The sequence below is a fragment of the Tympanuchus pallidicinctus genome, unplaced genomic scaffold (genome assembly GCF_026119805.1).
Source record: "Tympanuchus pallidicinctus isolate F22 unplaced genomic scaffold, pur_lepc_1.0 scaffold1, whole genome shotgun sequence".
Taxonomy (NCBI): domain Eukaryota; kingdom Metazoa; phylum Chordata; class Aves; order Galliformes; family Phasianidae; genus Tympanuchus; species Tympanuchus pallidicinctus.
Window position 1 is genome coordinate 35703843 of NW_026294618.1, and position 19620 is coordinate 35723462.

Genomic DNA, 19620 nt, shown 5'->3' on the forward strand with positions numbered 1-19620 from the left:
GGCAAATCATGTTGCCCTGCTACGGAATTCAGTTCCTTAAGTGCAACGCTGCATCTTTCGTTCCAGTGCAAAAAGGGGAAATTTATAACAGACATCAACAGATTTGAGATATTGCAGGACAGTTACTTTTTATCAATGGTGCTTTAATAATGAAAAGTTTCTAAAATAGCTCTGTAGCAGAATCGTCATTTGGATGTACACTTGCCTAACACTTCATTAACGATTTTTATTTAAGGGACACGACTGAACAATATAAAATGAACTTCAAGAACTTTGTGAACATCACACGAACTTGAGAATATGAAGCTGTTTTGTACAAACTACAAAACATTTTTAAGGACCCAGTGCGTAAATTTTTTAAAAAGTATGTCATCTTTTACTCTAATTTTGATAGAGAACAGGATTTCAAAATGTGGCAAACTGATTATAAAGAATTTTCATCTGCGTGTACCTGTAAATCAATGTTTTTTAAAAAAAAGTCTAAAGTTTTTTGTAACAGCTTTGATTTTCAAAGTTCAATTCAAATTCTGCAGTACTGTGAACAATGAAAAAATAGGTATGATTTAGTTTTCAGCTAAATCCTTTTTTGGTATGACTATTTTCAGCTAAAATTTAACTAAAATGCCAGTGACACTAATTATACATCACCTTTATCTATGTGCTTGTTAGCAGAACTACGACTGGGAAGCCTACAGAGAACTGTCTGTAGGAGGGGTATTAAAACAAATAAAGGTGGAAATTTCTTTATCTTTTTTTCCATTTGTTACTCCTCTGCCTTTTAGTGACAATCTAGCAAGCTTTTTCAGGGCAAAAAGCAACATATACACAATCATCATCAGAATAGTGGTGTCTTTGATGTCTAAGATTTGAAGAGGATCCTGCTGTGCAAAAACCTACACAAAAGCATCACCTTTATAAGTGTAGCTCTAGAAGTATCCTGTCTTGCTCCAGTCAAGTTAGGGACACCTGGAATGATGCAATAGCTATGCTGTCATAAGCTGATGTCTCCTTTTCTGACAGAGTAATGAGAATGTCAGTGTCAGTGTCACTGTAAGAAGATCCCCCTTGACTTGCAGTTCAACATAGGACTGACTCAGCAATGTAGTTTGACAGTGTCTGAAAGGCCGCACTGGACCTGACCCGGGTTTTCCATCTCAATTGTATGGATTTTCAAGTCATTAGCAAAAAAATATCTTTCTTCAAAATTCTAACCTGTTTCTTGATTATCTGGCTTCTTTCCTTCAAGATTTGCAGTGAATCTGTGAAAGAAGATGGCAGTATAAAGATGACATAGAAGAGCTGTTCTAGAAACAGCTATTAACATATTTTAATTGTTCTTTCCTTTTACTGAAGAGTATTTCAGGTAAATACTCATTCTAGACACACACAGCTCTGCTACTAATGTCAACTTCTCATAACAAGCTATTATTTTATGAGATTAGCTTAATAAGAGAAGTTTCTTTTTTTCTTTTTTTTTTTTTTTTTTGTCAGTTGATTTAAAATTATACTGGTTTCTGTAGCCTGTTTTTTTGTCTATAGATTCAGAGAACTGCATTATATATGAAAATGAGCATTTCTCATAATATAACAGGAAATAATCTCCAGCTTCTTGCAGAAATCGAAACATGATTCATTCCCTTTTCACAGGTTTTGATGGCATAAGAAAATAAGAAAGCCACATCGTCAAAATGCAGCTCTGAAGCCAGAAAAAAACCTGAGTTCCACTTGGAGAGGCTGATCCACAGGGACAGATGCAATAGGAAGGTGTTCATGGTCTGCATCCTGGGATTCTGAATATGGCATTGTTTCACAATGGAACAACAAAACAGAAGTAGGATATTTTTATAAGTAAAAATACTTGCCTGATTTTCCCGTCACAGTTCAGCAACATGCATTTATGCATACTATTTAAAGCTGTGTTAAATGCATAAATGTGTGTAGTCTTTGACACTCAGCTCAACAGATATTAAAAGATCTCAGCCTGTGGTAATCATTTAACTTGCTCTTTAAGACATGTGCAACTGCTTTGCATTTTCTATGCCTTTTTAGTATGTGAGATGAAAGAAGGAATGTGGTGATGGCCCAGAGAGTTACTCTTTCCTTTCCCGTCTTCTGTTTTTGAAGAAAGAAAGACTGGTTATTTTTATTATTATTTTATACCAGCCCTGAGTTGAAAGCACTTGTAGTTATTTAAGTGCTTAAGGAGGATCTGCTTTTTACCTCAGGGTAAGACAGTAAATTCTTCCATGTGTTGACTGCATCAGTTATCCTTACGAGTTTTTCACATGCCAGAGAGGTATTTAGTCAGATGGCTTCTCTCCATTCTAGAGAAATCTCCAGCGAAGGTCAGCCAAAACCGGCAGCACCTACTCAAGAACAGTGTGATGGGTGTGTGTGAACAGGAGGTCAATGATACTATACTGAGGAAAGAAAGGGAGAGTATTCCCTTCCTTTTCAGCTCTTGTATGAACAAAACCCTAGTTTCAAAACAGAAGACTTATTTTTTGCCTGCTATACCATCTGTATTCCAAACATGACTTGAGGTTTTCCTTCTCCAGAAAGTTTCATGCATCATCTTTGATAATTTGTAAAGAACTAGTTGAATCAATCAAGCAAATGGGAGATGACTTGTCCAGTAGTTTCACTGAAACACTGTAATGAAGAGCAAAAGCTTGCCATTCAGCGTGTCTTAAAAACTGTGAGAAGCCCTCAGTGTTGTATCCATGCTTCACCCCCCTGCCAAGATTCAATCTCCCATCCCTGAACCAAGTATCAAATTCATTTGGAAATGGTCATCAGGCTACATTTGACATGTACATTCATCATAAGGTAAAATACATGCTTTAGAGGTGAAGATACGAGCCTGTTTTTGGGGGGGAAAGAGGGAATTTGATGTGGGGAAAAATCAAAGAAGTTACATTCAAGCAAATGTGACCTGACCTTCCCTATGGCCTCTGCATCTTTAGAAAGCTCTCATGAACCACAAAACTCAACATTCAAATGTTAGTCCTTCCCTTACAGCTTATTCACCTTAACATTATTATATATGTGAGCAGCCACACTGGGATCAAAGGAGTTATCTACCCGCATGCAGTAGCATGCATGCACATTTGCAGGATCAAGGCTGTCTAAGCACACAGTGGATTTCATTGCCCTGTATATTCTTAAGACACAACCTGATGTGAATTAAGTGAAGTGAAGAAGAAGCACATAGTTACATGACAAGAGTGCTGCAGAATGGTTTAAAGTGTTAAAGGTTTAAATCACACCAAAGCTATAAAAATCAACTTTGTTTATGGAGTGGTACAGAGATTTATTGTACTTAATATTGATCAATCCATTGAACACCTGATCCAAAATGTTCAATTGAAAGCTGGAGAAAATTACTAAATTGAACAATCTAAATAAACTATGAACCTGACAGTCATAAATCAATGCCATTGTTACACATAGTTAACCCTAACCTGTTAGCAAGTTGTCTCAATTATTAGATGGGCTACCTGGTTAGTTCACACTTTCAGAGTTGTATTAATCCAGAGAACCTGTCTGTGCTGAAAATTTCTCAGTGAACTGAGTACCAGGCTCACTAAAGCTTCTTCCCAGGCTTTAGTGCCAGGCAAACCTTGCTTGAATATCAGTGTGGATAAAGGACATTTGAAATTAAGAGCCAGGGTTACAAAAAGACACTCTGCCAAATTTAGGGAGCTTAAAAAATGCTGATCCACTTTTGAAAATGTTTTATTCTGCATGGAGAACTATTCACATCTGTTTTGTCACTTTTGAAAAAGCAATCCTTCTGTTGGCAGTGTTGTTTTGTTAGGTTTGCCCTTAGCCAGTCTGGAGACTCAGAAGGACAGTAGTTGGCTGTCTGGTACATTTCCTTTTCTTAACCTCCTAAGAACAGAACACCTGGGTTCTTTTAGGGGTGCTCATAGGAAATTCCAGTTTCACTTAAGCCATTTTTCTTGAAATTGCATGACATACCTCTAGTTCCTTGCTAAAATAATCTTCCATTAACTTTTAAATTATTTTATCTTTTCAGCTCAGGCTGAAAGGACTGTAGTTGCCTGGATTACACATAAAATTAAATATATATATATGTATTAGTGTGATGCTGGCTTTTCTTCCCTTTTCTGCCCTCGTTGGAATTACTCCAGTGTTCTCAGGCTTAACAAAAAGTAGCATTCATGGCTTTCGAATTTCTTCAGTCAACTTTTTTAAAGCTCAGTTGAAAATTATACAGATCTGTGGACTTATTTATATAACATTCTCCTGATCTACTGTTTGAATGTACAACAATGCATAAGAAGTTATCTTCTTATGATAGAACTGATTTGATGCGATTTTTCTTCAGATACCAGATTCAATTAGAGAACATACAAACTTTTGTTCTTGGTACGACTACACTTGTGATCAAAACTAAAACTTTTTTCTGTCATCTTTAACTCACAGGCACACAGACAGAAGAATGGCTGAGGTTGGAAAGACCACTGGAGAACATCTAGTCCGATCCCATTGCTCAAGCAGAGTCACTTAGAGCAACTTGCATAGGATTACATCCAGGTAGGTTTTCACAGCCTCCAAACAGGGAGACTCCACAGCCCCTCTGAGAAATTTGTAGCAGTGCTCTCCTCACAATAATGATTTTCTTCATATTCAGATGGAATGTCCTGTGTTTCAGCCTGTGCTCATTGCCTTTCAGTTTGTCAGTGGTCAAAACTGAAGAGTCTGGCTCTTGATACTCTCCCTTAAGATATTTGTACACATTGAGAAGATGCCCTCTCAGTCTTCTCCAGATGAATAATCTCAGCTCTTGCAGCCTTTCCTCATAAGAGAGAATCTCCAGGCTCTTAATCATCTTTGTAGATCTCTGATGGATTCTCTAGTCTCTCTTATACTGAGGAGTCGAAAACTGGACATGCTACTCTAGATGAAGCCTCACCAGGAAAAAATAGAGGGGGAGGGCTTTCCGCATAAGAGAGAATCTCCAGGCTCCTAATCATCTTTGCAGCCCCCTGATGAACTCTCTAGTCTCTCATGTACTGAGAAGTCTGGAGCTGGAGGGGCTACTCCAGATGAAGCTTCCCCAGGACAAAATAGAGGGGAAGGACCACCTCCTTTGACTTCATGAAAACACTCTTCCTAATGCTTCTGAGAATATTATTGGCCTTCTTAGACAAAAAAGGCTCTTTGTTAGCTCATATTCAACTTGTCCACTAGGACTCACAGGTCCTTCTCCACAGTTTTCCAGCATGTCAACCTTTAACCTGTACTGATGTGTACTTGTTATTCCTTCCCCAGAACAGGACCCTGCACTTGCCTCTGTTGAACTTCATGAAGTTCCTCTCCACACTGCTCTCCAGCCTGTCCAGAGCTTGCTGAATGACAGCACAGACTTCTGGTGTGTCAGTTGCTCTTCCCAATTTTCTATCATCAGCAAATTTGCTGAGTGTACTGTCCCTTCATTCAAGTCGTTGATGAATAAGTTGAAAAAAATTTATTTCTTGATTCCATCCTCAGTGTTATTTCTGTAATTATTTTGTCTAATCTTTTGTCTAATACACACTACTTCTAGTAAACAGTATTTTTTTGCACAATAATTATGACTTACATATCTGTTTTCACTTTCATACAAGTCAATATTTAGGCCAGCCCAGCTTCCATTCCTTTTTTAATCCTCTAGTAAAATGTTTTTAAACACTTTCCAGTTATTATCCACATTTCCTGTCTAATTTCTTTCTCCCAAATGACTTAGCACATAATTGTTTTCAGCTTTGTAAAATTGGCTTTTCCAATTCATCAAGAATACATATTGCTGGCCTGGACTTAATTCTGAGTATGTAGAACAAATAGAGGAAAATCATGGTCACTTTTATCTAACCTACTGCTGATTTTGTTTTTGGTCTACTTTTATGATATATATTTTTTATCTGTATGGATAAAATAATGCGTTGTAGCATTCCAGAATTGTTGGATGCAGCACTTTTTAAGGAGTTCATCATTTATGGCATATTCCAAGGATATGTTAATTTAGTGGCATGAAAACTCCAAACTATGCTATTTGGAGTGAAGTGCTGACACTACATGGTTTATTTTTCTTCTTGTTTTATATCTCCTTACTTAAAGAGACAGTTTTCCTGTTCTTTTAGTAATTACTTACAGAAAGGAAAAGTAGTGCTATGACTAATCAAACATAACTTCTTGTACCTCCTTTGTAATATAACAATCTACAGATTAAGAAACTGTATCTTAAAAACTATTACTTATCTACCTTTTATTTCTTTTGCCCAATTTTGATGGCACAACTGAATTAAAAAAGCTCAGAATTGGCTTGCAACAGAATCCTTCCAAAGAGGGATTGATTAGAAGAGGAATATGTTTAAAAGCTCAACCCCAACTGGTATTTTAAGAGGGACATAGAAAGTACAGAAAAATCTTGTGCTAGCTTTTTATACTTTCTTGATGCCTTCCTCGATAGGTTGCCAGATGGTGAAGTGGATTAGAGTCAGGCTTCAGTACACCATGTACCCCAGAAGCAGGAAACTGGCTCTTGAGTGGGAGTTACTGCTAATTTCAGTGATTTGGGATCTGGCTCTGTATTGTAGTTGTGTACGAAGTTAGAAATAACAGACAACTCCATGCTCTAAGCTAGGGAAGATGATCTCATTTTGAGTATATTATTCTGTGAGTGTATTCTTCTGTGTGCTGGTTACTGCTAGGGATTTTTAAAAACACTTTGCATCTACCTTATTTATGATTCTGTTCATTGCAGTGTATTGATAATAGACACAATGCACTGGCGTATTTTTTAATTTAAAACCCTATTTTTTGTGCAGTTATGATTCCTCTTTCAAATTAGATTGATGTTCAACAGAATTAGTTGATCTATGTTGTCAAAACTATGTTGCATTTTTTTTGAAACGCACTGCTTTTCGTAAAATAACCTTTTTGCTTTAGGACTATCATTATAATTAATAACAGTAAAATGGTATTTTTTTCTATGGCATATACACACTCAAAAAAAAAAAATGTATCTCTGAAAGAACAGAGATTTGTGAAATTACTTTCTTTGATGAAAAATGTAGGCTCATTTGTGCCAAATGTTTTATGAATACTTGTCAGTCTTTGCCATAGTTTATTTCTGTTGCTTTCAGAAAGCTGGATATAAACTGTTCTGATCCTTCCAAAACAATAGGTTTCTGTTTTTCTATCCGAAGGAAGCTCTCTGTGATTCTTATTTTATTTTATTTTATTTTATTTTATTTTATTTTATTTTATTTTATTTTGTTTTGTTTTGTTTTGTTTTGTTTTGTTTTGTTTTGTGTTATCTCTTCTCTCAGAAGACTGATGTGCTTAGCAGTGCAAACCTGATTAACTAATGAGGTGCTAATATGTTGGTCTTCTCCTTTCAAAAGCATTTAGCAAAATTAGAACTGGGCAGACTGGTAATGCTTCTCATAATGGCAATATTGTAGTCTCAATAGGAATGGAGTGACAGGTGATAAATGGAGAGATTAGGCTGGGAAAGTCAGAGCTTGGTTTGTGTGAGACAGCGACATATAAATTCTAGACAATTGAGCCTGAAAAGCTTTGATGGCCCTGGTTGAACTCAACAATGCTGTACTCCAACAGCAGTGGACAGTGAGAGTTTAACACACAGTGAATTCCTGATATCAAAATACTGCAATAGGTTTTAAAAGTTAAAGGGATGCAACCACTAAGTGCTTCATTCTGTGAGGTTCTCCTCTGAGCTTATAGAAGAGTGTCCTGGGCTGTAACTGCTTGATTAATCAACTGTATTTGTTTGTTGCACTCTGGCAATTGTTTAAGCTATAGTTTTAATGGTAGGACTTCCTCTGATGCTTCAAAAACCCAGCACGGTAGTAGAAGTGAAAGAGACTGCCAGTGGATTTTATCAGGTTTGGTGCTTTTAATTTTGGGGTGGAGGGAGGTTTGGAGCTGGGCTAGGTCAATGAATGCAGCTTTCAGAGTCTTGCAGGAGGAAAAGCTATGGTTCATATTTTAAAACTATTTCCAGTTCAAAGTTGACATGAGCCTTTTCCTGTGAAAGTTTGAGCCTTTTCCTGTGAAAGGATCCATTGATCCTCCTGAATCAATGCAGTCTGAAAGGCAGGTGGAATACAGAAATGAAGCTCTGGACTGAAGGCACATGACAGTGCGAATAACAACAGATTCTACTGGGAAGGGTCATCTCATACCCTCATACATCTCATATCCCTGCCGGAGATGAGTAGTTATACCAGTAAAATTCTAAGCCAAAGCATATAAATCTAATGAAAATACAGTAACTAACTTCAGAGGGAGATTAGGTTTAAATGATATCAGTCAGAGAATTGTGGTCAATGGTTTTCCTTCCATATGGAGGCTGGTGATGACAGGTGTCTCCTCAGGGTCCATCTTGAGACCAGTGTTCTTCAACATCCTTATCAGTGACTGAGACAGCGGAATTGAGTGTACCCTCAACAGCTTTGCTAGTGACACCAAGCAGAATAATACAGTTGGTATAACAGAACGAAGGAATTTCATCCAAAGGGAAGTGAACAAGCTCAAAAAGCAGGCCCATAAGAATCTAAGGAGATTCAACAAAGCAAGTGCAAGGTGTTGCGCTTGAGTTGGGGCAACTTCAGTTATGTGTACTAACATGGAGAAGAGCTCCTTGAGAACAGCAATGCCAAGGACTTGGACATCCTGGTGGACAAAAAACTGGACATGAGCCAGCAGTATGCACTTGCAGCACGGAAAGCTAACAGTATCCAGAGCTGCATCAAAAGAAGGGTGGCCAGGTGGACATGGGAGGTGATTGTCTCCCTTCACTCTGTCCTCATTAGGCTCCATCTGGACTGCTGCATCTGGTCTGGGGCTTTCAGAACAAGAAATACATAGAGTTGTTGGAGCAGGTCCAGAGGAGGGCAATGAAAATGATCAGAGGGCTGGAGCATCTGTCCTATAAAGTAATGTTGAGGGAGATATGCTTGTTTAGTTTGGAGAAGAGTAAGCTCTGAAGACATCCCATGGTGGCCTTCTAGTTCCTAAAGGGGACTTATAAATAGGATGGAGACCGACTTTTTTGCATGGTCTAATAATGATAGGACAAGGGGGAACAGCTTTAAACTAAAAGAGAGAGATTTAGACTTTAGGAGGAAATTTGTTAGTCAGACGGTAGTGAGGCACTGGCATGGGTTTCCCAGAGAAACTGTGGATGCCCTGTTGCTGCAAAAGTTCAAGAGCAGGCTGGATAGGGTCCTGGGCCTCCTGGTCTAAGTTACAATTTCTTATTGTAGCAATTGGCAAGTCTACCCATCGCAGGGTGTTTGGAATTAAATGATCATTAATGTCCCTACCAGCCCAACACAAGCAAGTCTATGATTCTATGATTAACTTTGAGTGGCTACCGTTTCCGAAATAAGGTCACTGTGATGGTTTTTTGGGTCAGTGTTACTAAAGTTTAGTCAAATCACATTCTGAAGGCTGACAATGCTGGCTGGTCTGTGATTGTTCTCTTAATTCATTTTCCCATAGTAATCCATCCCTCTTCACTTGCCGTTGGATTTAGAGCAAAAAGCTATAGAGAGAGCACCACAAAATCAGAAAATGTGACTTGAAAATGTGAAGCATATTCCATAAATGCATATCTGACTTGTATAAAAGTCAGTTTGCTAGTACTTTTGCTATGTTAATTAAAAACAAGTCACATCTCTGCTCCTTACTGGTGAATGCAGTAATCTTTTTGCTTAGTCCAAAGAGTTGCATATAAGATTGTCACAAAATGTATGGTGTGAAGGAGAATTTCATATCTGGGAAAGGAAACTTAGAAGCATCACTGTGAAGTTTTCCTTTTACAAATGCTATCACAGTTGGTAGAAAGGAATCAAGGGACTTATTTACAATTTAAATGTCAGGTTGGTCACAGAGGACATTTTTTTGCAGGCAGATTTGGATCAAATATGTCCAGTGGGTTACAATGTTGAGACCACCCAGGCTTTCGCTAATGCAAGTGTTTACGTAAAAAGTTAGAAGCCAGCTTCCCTCCAAATTAGAAAGCCAATACCTAACTAGATGCTAACTTGCTAAATACCCTGTAGTCTAAATGTTAATAGCTTTGACCTCCTTCAGTTTAATCTTAATCTCCTTGACAGAGCAAATGAACTTTGGGTTATACTTTACCATATTGTTCCCTTTGTCTTCTACCCCCTAATGTTTCCAGAGTAGGTATGCCACATATTGCAGATCCAAATGAAAGCCTGTCTTCTTTTTCAATCAGTCATATCACTAACTATATGAACAGAAAAACCCTTGTGATTGACACTGCTTCAACAAAAGCAGATTCAGTTTGCAGATGATAAGAGGCAAAGTCATACAAGCAGTGTTTACAAAGCAGTGAAGGAAAGCAAAAAAAATAATGATAAAAGGACTAATCTTATTGTTTTACTAGATGAGAGAATGGTTCTTTGTGTTTACTCTAGCAGAAGCCCACAGATTTTCTCCCACCTCCCTTGTATACTTTTGGCAGCAAAATAATTTCCAGATTCTGTATCAAAGACTGGCTGGTAGATTAAAAAACAGGCTCTGGAAAGCTTGGGAAGCATTAGAAAGCAAACAAGAGCCAGTACCTGATAACACAAACATTTGCTACCTAAAACATGCTATAAAATTGAATATTATCTCCCTTATGGAGGGAAGATTAGTGATAAGAACAAGGGAAACTCCGTTTAAAAGAAAGAGAGAGGAAAAAAAGCTACATAGAACCAGGTTGAATTGGCAGGTTTTGTGTGTTTTCTCTAGCATGGTGATTTCAGGGAACTACCCTCACTTTCATGGGATTTCTTCCTGATTTCTTCCCTTTTAGGGAGATCTGTGCTAATCAAAAGGAGCCTTAGTTCTCAACCCACAGTCCTGGTGCTGCTTCCATTCATGGCACTGCATGCTAGGAGGGAGATGACTGGAACAGGTTCATAGAATCATGGAGTAGTTCATTTTGGAAGGGACCTCTGATAATCACCTTGTCTGACCCGAGCTCAAAGCAAAGCCCACTTCAAGTTGAATGTAGTCAAACCGTTGGAAGGCATAAAGGTGGCTCACTGGAGACTGTTTGGAATAGCATATCTGTACAGAAATCAACCTTGTATGATAGCCATTACTGGCTGTGCAGGAGGAAGGAGAGAGAATTAAAATCCAGGACTATCTCAACAGGCGAAGGACAGCATAACCTTGCTTTCCAGCTCCTCTTCTGTTCATTAGTTTCATGGCTTAATTCCTATCTCTCACTAGCAGGCCAGGCAGCTTTGTCCCATCAACAGCTAAAAGTGACACTGCCTAACTACCATTCACCAAAGTGGTGAGTTGCTGAATGAGTGTTGCCAATTTCTTTTCCTTCAAGAAGAAGCCCTCTGGTTCAGCTATGTTTTTCAAAAAGCGTGAATATATAGCTGTAAAATAATCAGTTTTGTAGTGTTTATTTAGATGCAGTAGGTTGCAAATAGAGTAAGAGAAGCAATGGAAAGAATCCGCCTATGCTGTTTTAATTCTCCACTTATAGTACCTATGGAGTATGCTCAGTATATCTATCTGATCTAACTGTCCCACAGGCAATATGAGAAGCAGGCTAGTACTAAGGGAAAAAAGACATATCTCAGATTTCATTGAAACATTTAATTTCATTCCATTCTGACTCACTACAAATCCATTGCTACTTTTAAAGAACATTACTCGAGTTAAGGACAAGAACTCTGTTGGGAGATAAAAATTGACTTGCCAAGTGATGAAACTGGCAATTTTAAATCTTACCCAGAACAACTGTAAATAATGACAAATTATTTAGTGATATTTAGAGTAATAAAGGGCAAAAAAAGCATTTTGGCATGAATTTCAAAATCACATTCAAGTTATTGGTGTTTGGTAAGTTATCAGACATCAGTTAAGCCACAGAGATAGTATCTCCGTATGGTTTAGCTTATGGATTGAGTTCACTGTAAGCTTCTTTTACTACGTGCTAAGATAAGCCAACTTTTTTTCTTTAATATGTACATATTTTTTTGCTGACAGTTTCTTACATATGGACACATTTAACATCTCTGCTACAGTTCAGATGCCATATAGTGATTTGTTAATTTGTAGCGATGTAATCAGGTGGTTGAGCTCTACCTCACTTTTGTGCTTTTCACTCGTGACTTACTCTTGCAACATTCCGTGAACAAATAAGAGCCCTGGCAAACTAGACTTCAATCAGTTTTCCATGGAAACATCTACATTGAAAAATAACACAGAGAAACATTTTGCATTGTCAGTTGCTAACAGTTACAGTGCTCCTCTGGAACATTAGTAACAGCAATTTGGGGCTTCAGAACAAAAATGAGTAACTGTAACAGAGGCACAAAAAATGAATATCAGCAAAATCAATCAAAGTGTAATAAACTTTTATTAAAAAAATACACTGCCCTCTGGCAATTCATAAAACAACTCTCCAAATCTGTATAGACAGTGCAAATAAACATAAAATGATTCTTTAAGGGCATAATGAAGGGCTCTGTCAACAACAATAAGAAAACAAAGCATAGATGTATGCTTGTGAAAGAAATTGAACATTTTCTGTTGTTCAGAAAGCCTTTGGCATTTTTTTTTTTTTATTAAAAAAAAAAAAAAAGTATACAAGGTACAAGAAATGAGTTTCCCATCTGAGAAATGTCTTTTTAGTCTCAGTTTCCTATTCTATCAAATTCAAGTTTATCATTGCTCTGAGTGGGTCTTTTTACACTGTGAAGGTTTTGAACTTACTGTGACACAGTTGAAGTACTTTGAGCTAATCCTAAATATCTGGGACTTGGCCATATGCTTAAGCTCAGCAAAGTCCGCTCTTGCACTGTGTTCCTAGTGAAATACTTCTGGAAGGTTGAGGTCTCCAAATTACTTAAGCAATATATTTCAAACTAACCCTTTTCCAAAAATCACATTTTTTAATTCTATTAAATATTACTGCTATAATGTATGTTATTGAAATTGCCGTTCTTTATTTTGTTTTCTTTTTAAGTTCTTTTTAAGCATAAAGTTACCAAAGCCCTGCATCATATTTGGGTCAAAAGATGATCAGCTGAAATGGGATGTTTATTTAATAATTATCCATGGAAAATGAATTTGAAGGCAGAAGGGTGAATTACAGGTCACTTAATCAGAATTTTATCCTGATATTAATTGGACATTCTGTTTTTTGATTCTCACTCACTAAAGAATTTGGCTTACTTTAGAGCAATCCAAAACAATTTGGTAAAAACATCACAGAATCACAGAATGACTGAGATTGGAATGGATCTCTGGAGGTCCTCTCACCCAACACCCTGCTCAAGCAGATTCACCTAGAATATTTGGCCAGGACCGTGTCCATGTGGCTTTTGAAGATCTCAACATATATTTTGGCCTACTTGTTTCCATGCTCACCCTCACATCACAGAAGTGCTTCCTGATCTTCAGAGAAAAATCCCTTGTATTCCATTTGTGCCCATTCCCTCTTGCTCTGGCACTGGGAGCCACTGAAAAGAGCACTCCTCCATGTATTTCTAGACATTGACAAGACCCCCACTGACCTTTCACTGTTTCAGTATGAATAGCCCCATTGCCCTCAGCCTCTCCTCACAAGAGAGTTTCTCCAGGCTCTTGATCTTCTTGTTAGGCCTTTGTTGGACTCTTTCCAATATGTCCAGGTCTCTCTTATATTGGAAAGAACAGAACTGGACACAGTATTTCATGTGTGGCCTCACCAGTGCTATATAGATGGGAAAAATTACCTCTTTTGACCTGTCAGCAATACTTTGCCTAATTCTGCAAAAAATCATAGAACTGTAGAATGGCTTGGGCTGGAGGGTAATCTAGATCCAAACTCCTTGCTATGTGCAGAGATGCCACACATTAGATCAGGCTGCTGGAGGTCGTATCCAACCTGGCTTTGAACTCCAACAGGGATGGAGCATTCACAGCTTCTCTGGGCAGCCTGTGTCGTTGCCTCAGTTCTCACTGAGTTTTAGTTTAAAACCATTTTTCCTTGTTCTGTCACTGTATGACTGTCACTGTATTCCCCTCCTGTTTATAAGTTCTCTTTCAGTATTGGAAAGTCCCAATTAGGTGTCCCTAGATCCTACTCTTCTGCCGGCTGAAGAAGTCCAGCTCTCTCAAACTTTCTTCATGGCAGAGTTGCTCCAGCTCTCTGATCATCCTTGTGGCCCTCCAGAACACAGTTTTCTTAGCAACAAGGGCACCGTGCTAATTTGTGTTCAACTTTGTGTCCACCAGCACCACCAGATCCTTTTCTGAAGAGCTGCTTTTCAGCTGGATGCCTACAGCATGTACTGCTACTCTGCAAATTTCCCCTTACTAGCTAAACAATTAATTAATTTTAATTAGCTTAGTTTAATTAGCTGCTAGGTGTTTTTGAAGGTTTTTTTTTTTTTTCATTTCGTTGCATCCTGCATTCATCAGCCACATGCTACAGTTCCATTTCTGCATCTGGTACCAGAAAGAGAAACCTTACGCCAGTGGTTATTGAAAAGCCACAACACCATTACTCCATAAGGTGTTGAGAAGAGTCAGATTTCTTGTGTGTAGTGCAGGCATAAAAGCATAACACAGCACGAAAATTGTGGTCTACAATTTTGCGTTAGTCTGAATACATTAAGTGCCACATGACTGTGATAGATATAAATATTAGCATGAGTAGTCTCTGACAAATCTCTAAATGCAAAAATTAAGGTACATAAATATACCTGTCTGTCTACATGTTCACATTACAATTCAGTTTTTAACTCCTTATTTTTTTTTTCCTTCCAGTATCTTTTGAATAAGTAATTTAGCTAATTGGAGCATTCTCCTCCTATTTTATTTATATATATTGATTTAACCATTCCCTTTGCTCTTTTTAATGTCATTACTATTGGTTTTATTATATGGGAAAGACTAGTGTTATAATTGCTGAATGGAATAAAAACACATACAGAAGCTGCCTTACTTTCAAGGACAAATGTAGAGATATGAAAAAAAAAAAATTAGAAATTCATGCAATCTTATGAATCTGAAAGCTGTTTGACATTCATCAAAGCCAAGAGGCACTCAGTACATTTACAGTCAAGGTGCCTAAATATGGAATTAATAGCTCAGTATGAGGCACCTCTTTTGAACACCTGAAGGTTATAAGAAATGAGGACAGAGATCTAGAATGCAAATTGTTGTGCGGCTGCTACTAGCTCCTGCTGTAATATGCAAACTTTATTATTATGTTTGCCAGGTAACCACAACCTTTATAAAGCCCACTAACGTACCTGGAGTTTATTATTGCTATATTTATGGTATTAAGAATTGATGGAACATGAATTAAGATAAGGAACTTGGAGCTATAGATCGGACTGTATGTAGGAGACTTTGGAAGCTTATGAATCCAAACTCCTACACTAAAGCTTACAGAGGTCAACTGTGGATTTGGTACCCAAATTTGCCTCTGTTCCTCATGTGAGAGTGGGAGGTCAGATCTACAGCTGCTCACTGGAAGCTGCACAGCTACTCCTGTTCTCAAAGCTTTGTGCCGTGATGAAAGGAGTCTAAGATTCATGTCCAAATACTTCAGGATCCTATGCACTGCTACCCATGTGAATTCTCCATCTCTTGGCTTACTTCAGTGGCATATGTTCATCTTATGCCTAGCTCTGGGAGAAGCCTTCATTCCTGCCCAATCCTGAGCTGCTTGATACCATCCTCATACCACTCAGATGTGGGGAATGTGAATCAATCTCTACTCATGAGACAGCAATGAACTGTAAGTTCCTACTGGACTCTAAGGGGCATTTGACTGCCTTTGCTCTGTTCACATATTCCTCTGTGCCAAAATGGGTGTTAGTGTCAGCAGCTCAACTTCCTTTAGAAAGTGTTTACCTTATCAGTACTGAGTTTTGACACTCTCATTATACTGTTCAGATACTGCAGATTCAGCAATGTGCTTCAAAAAGCAGAATAAGCACCTTCAAAGAATTGTATTGAGAAAGCTGAAGGGAGAAGTATCAAACACAGACAGCAGAGCTGGTGACATGCTATTCTTTTTTGTGGCTGAGGATATTTGTGTAGGTTACTTAAGCTGCAGAGATGTCTGGGAAAACCAGCTACCTATGTTGTGTTGTGACACCTTGACAGTAACAAATTCTTACTGCTTATTGCCAATTGATTTTCAGTCTGCCTTCTCAGGGGTGACTTTAGACAGCAAGGGAGCCAGGTGTAGATAACTAAACATGGGAGCCAGAGAAAAGAGGTTTAAATCTCTTTTGGGATGTGCTGCGTCATGTGAAAAGGTGAGCAAAATGTTTGCTATCTATGAGGTTAGGAAATAAACGTGGCTCTGAGCTGCTACTGTGTGTCTATGTGAGAAGTATATTAAAACTCTGCCAAGCATGGGACCTGATCTGTGTAAAGATGCTCCTTTTAGTTTCCTGACATAAAAAACACATATGTAATCCCAGCCCCTCATGAGAGACTTCAAGGGTAATAAGCACTCCATCTTGTTTAGAAATGGCGTCAGAGGGCAGCACATAACAATTAGTTATTTTAATTATAAAAACTTAAATTATAAATATATAATATAAAATTATATATATATTTAAAAGTCTTGTAGTATAAAAAGCCAAGTGGAATTCACTGAAAGTCAGTGGAAAGAGAAGTGAACATCTGTGAACTTTGGAGCCACTTCCTCTCTGAAAAAGAATGATTTAGATTGACGCTAAAAATGCATTAGACCAGCAGTGACCACAAAATTGTTTAGAAAATTAGATCACCTTTTTTATATTAATTGTAAAAGCTAAGTGATGAGCAAAAAAAGTGTGTATACATATATATGTACTTGCGTTCTTGTCCCTTGTGGTAGTATTTAGATTAGAATTTGTAACCTTAAAAGACAAAACCTCTTCTGGGGCCACTGCATTCCCTTTTTCATACCTATGATGGACTTTGTGAGGTGTAATCAGAGGTTTGATGAGTTTCCTTCCATGCATGTGCCCACTACATCATTTGATAGATCACAGAGGGAAAAAAAAAAAAAAAGAAAGAAAACGTTCTGCATAGCAGAGATAAACCTGGGGGACATCTGCCATCCATGACAGTGAGTTGCTCTTCTGTTTGCTTGTGGCAAAGCCATTACTGAGCTCTGGAACAACCACAGCCCTGAGATTTTTAAATCCAAGGCCTGAACGGAAAGAAATTTCAAAATCCCCTCAGACAGTACTTCGGTGTGGATATCAGATGGTCACTCTAAAAATCCTTTGAAGACCTCTCCCACATTCCAGGGTAATGGTGCAGCTTAAAAACTGTACTAGAGATGAAAGATTTGGAAGGTTTGATGTGGCATCTGGAAAACAAATCATACTGTGTGGGGCTTGCAGATTTCAATCTCCCCATTTTATCTGAGGAAAGACTGGGAAGTGGCTTGGTCCTTATGTCTAAGCAGTTAAACATGGAAAACAAATCCATTTGTAGGAATGTTCGTATTTTATTGACAAAGATGGAATAATGTCCATGCCCAAGAGTTAGACAAATTCAGCCTTGAAAAAAGTCATAGCTTTCTATCAGAGAGGATAACTGTACTAAATAACATTTGGGGTTGGAACTTAACAAGGATGTAGATTCTTAAAACAAATTTTAAAATACTTCTAGGAGATGCATTTTAATGGGAGAAATTTGTGGCTTTGAGTAGGTCCAGGGACTCAGGTAGCATATTTGTGGTGGTGCTTCTTGACCTTAACACTTGTAAATGCATGAATTCATTATTCATGTCATCTTTTTGTAGACCTGGGAAAGGATAATAAGTTATGCATTGCCTTTAGAGTGCCCACAATATCTGGAGTTCTGTGTTAAGACAATCACTGTAACCAAAGCTTTGCAAGGCTTCTGGGGGTCAGTGAAGAGAAAGGATTTTCACTGTCCTCAGAACAGATGTATTCTAAGGTCGGATGTCTTAATTTGCCTTTTTTCATTTTCACATCCTTCAGAAACATCAGATGTGCCTCTAGCTGGAAATGGGGCAACAAAATGTTAGACTGCAGATTCTGGATTCTGTTTTACACTTATTTTTTCCACTGATCTCAAGATTTGTATTTTCTAAGTTAAGACTGCAAACAACTCACTTTCATACCTGGTGTTAGTCTAAAACCATATGAATTATCCTTTTTAACCCATTTTCTGTCAAAAAATACTTTGTCATTTTGGAAATATCTTTCATTTCTACTTTAAATATGTAAGACTCAAACTAAGAGGTGGGATCCAGTTAACAAATGAACATTTCCACCTTATGTATAGAAAACCTATGAAAGAACACATGCCTGTAAGAACAGGTTACTGAAAAGGAGAAGATGGGGAAATGATGCCAAAATAGCAGAGTCTGTGAAGAGAAACAGAACCACCTCCTAATTTCTCATTTCTGAACAGCTGAACCAGTAAATGTAGGAAGTATAAAAAAGAAACAAAACAAAAGCTCTGAAATCAATGAGAGTACTTTGTAAGAATTAATTTACTGAAATGCAAATCAAATATCATTTTTAGTATGTCACAGTGTCATTCTTGGTAATGGTAATTTGGAAGACGTAATTGTGATAGTAGAAATGCTTCCTTTGGCAGGTGCCTCTGTATCTGTACCTCGTTTATAGCAAGAGACGAGACAGTTTGTTCAACTGAAAGGAGTCAAGAGACCCCAAAGGGAATCGTGCTTTGGAGCAAATCAAAGCAAATAAGCAAAGTGACACACAATTGAAACCACTGAACCAAAATCTACAAATTAAGCAAATGGAAAACTCCAGCACTCTACCACACAGTGAGAAAATCTGAAATGCATAGAAGTCGAAATTCAGGGTCAGTGGTTGTTCTGAAAGAAATAAATTATGGCTAAAAAATAAGGCAATTCTGTCTCTAAAAATCAGCATTTTCTTAATGCTGTAATAAACAGCAAGGGGCTGGTTATCTGTGAACTGCTATGAACTGCTTCTCTGAAGCTCGATTTCTGCATTAAGATTTCAGAATGTCCCAGATTCCCATCACAATTTCCTTTCCCATCAAGGGGAATGCACTTCAGCCTGTGAGCAAAAAAGACCATCCATTTTTCATTTAACAAACTTTCATCTACCTTACCTGTTAAGTATCCAAAGTCACACACTCAGGTAAGGTCACTAACCTCATCTCCTCTTTATGAAAGCTACCCTAAGATTAGACCTAGTTCGGTCATTATGCTCCCTGGAGAAATCAATAGTTAATGCTGTCTTATTTATTATGCATGAAGACTGATATTTTTAAGAGAAAGCATAAGCATTTGGTGCACATATTTTACTTAATTTCACCAAGATTTGAACAGCTACGTCATTTAGACACTTTCAGAAAACTCTGTCTATAATTATAACAGTAAGCAAAGCTAGAGCTAGAAAAGAAAGCTCAATAACCTGCTTTTTAAAGAGCCAGTTTTTATTAAGAATATGAAGATTGTCATATATACCACACTAATACTTCTATTCAATTTTTATCCTTATCACTGAGACTAAGTATTATGTGGTAGAGCTGAAAAAAATAAAGCCACGAATTTAAAATGCTGCAGAAGAT

The 19620-nt window shown here is 37.7% G+C and overlaps 1 long non-coding RNA gene across 1 annotated transcript; it reads left to right on the plus strand.

Moving 5' to 3' along the window:
• The first annotated feature begins 1689 nt into the window (after window positions 1–1689).
• Window positions 1690–6760, plus strand: LOC128081703 (uncharacterized). The gene is made up of 3 exons (XR_008207382.1): window positions 1690–1831; window positions 4453–4563; window positions 5302–6760. It is a non-coding gene; the product is annotated as an uncharacterized LOC128081703 (long non-coding RNA).
• The last annotated feature ends 12860 nt before the right edge of the window (window positions 6761–19620 follow it).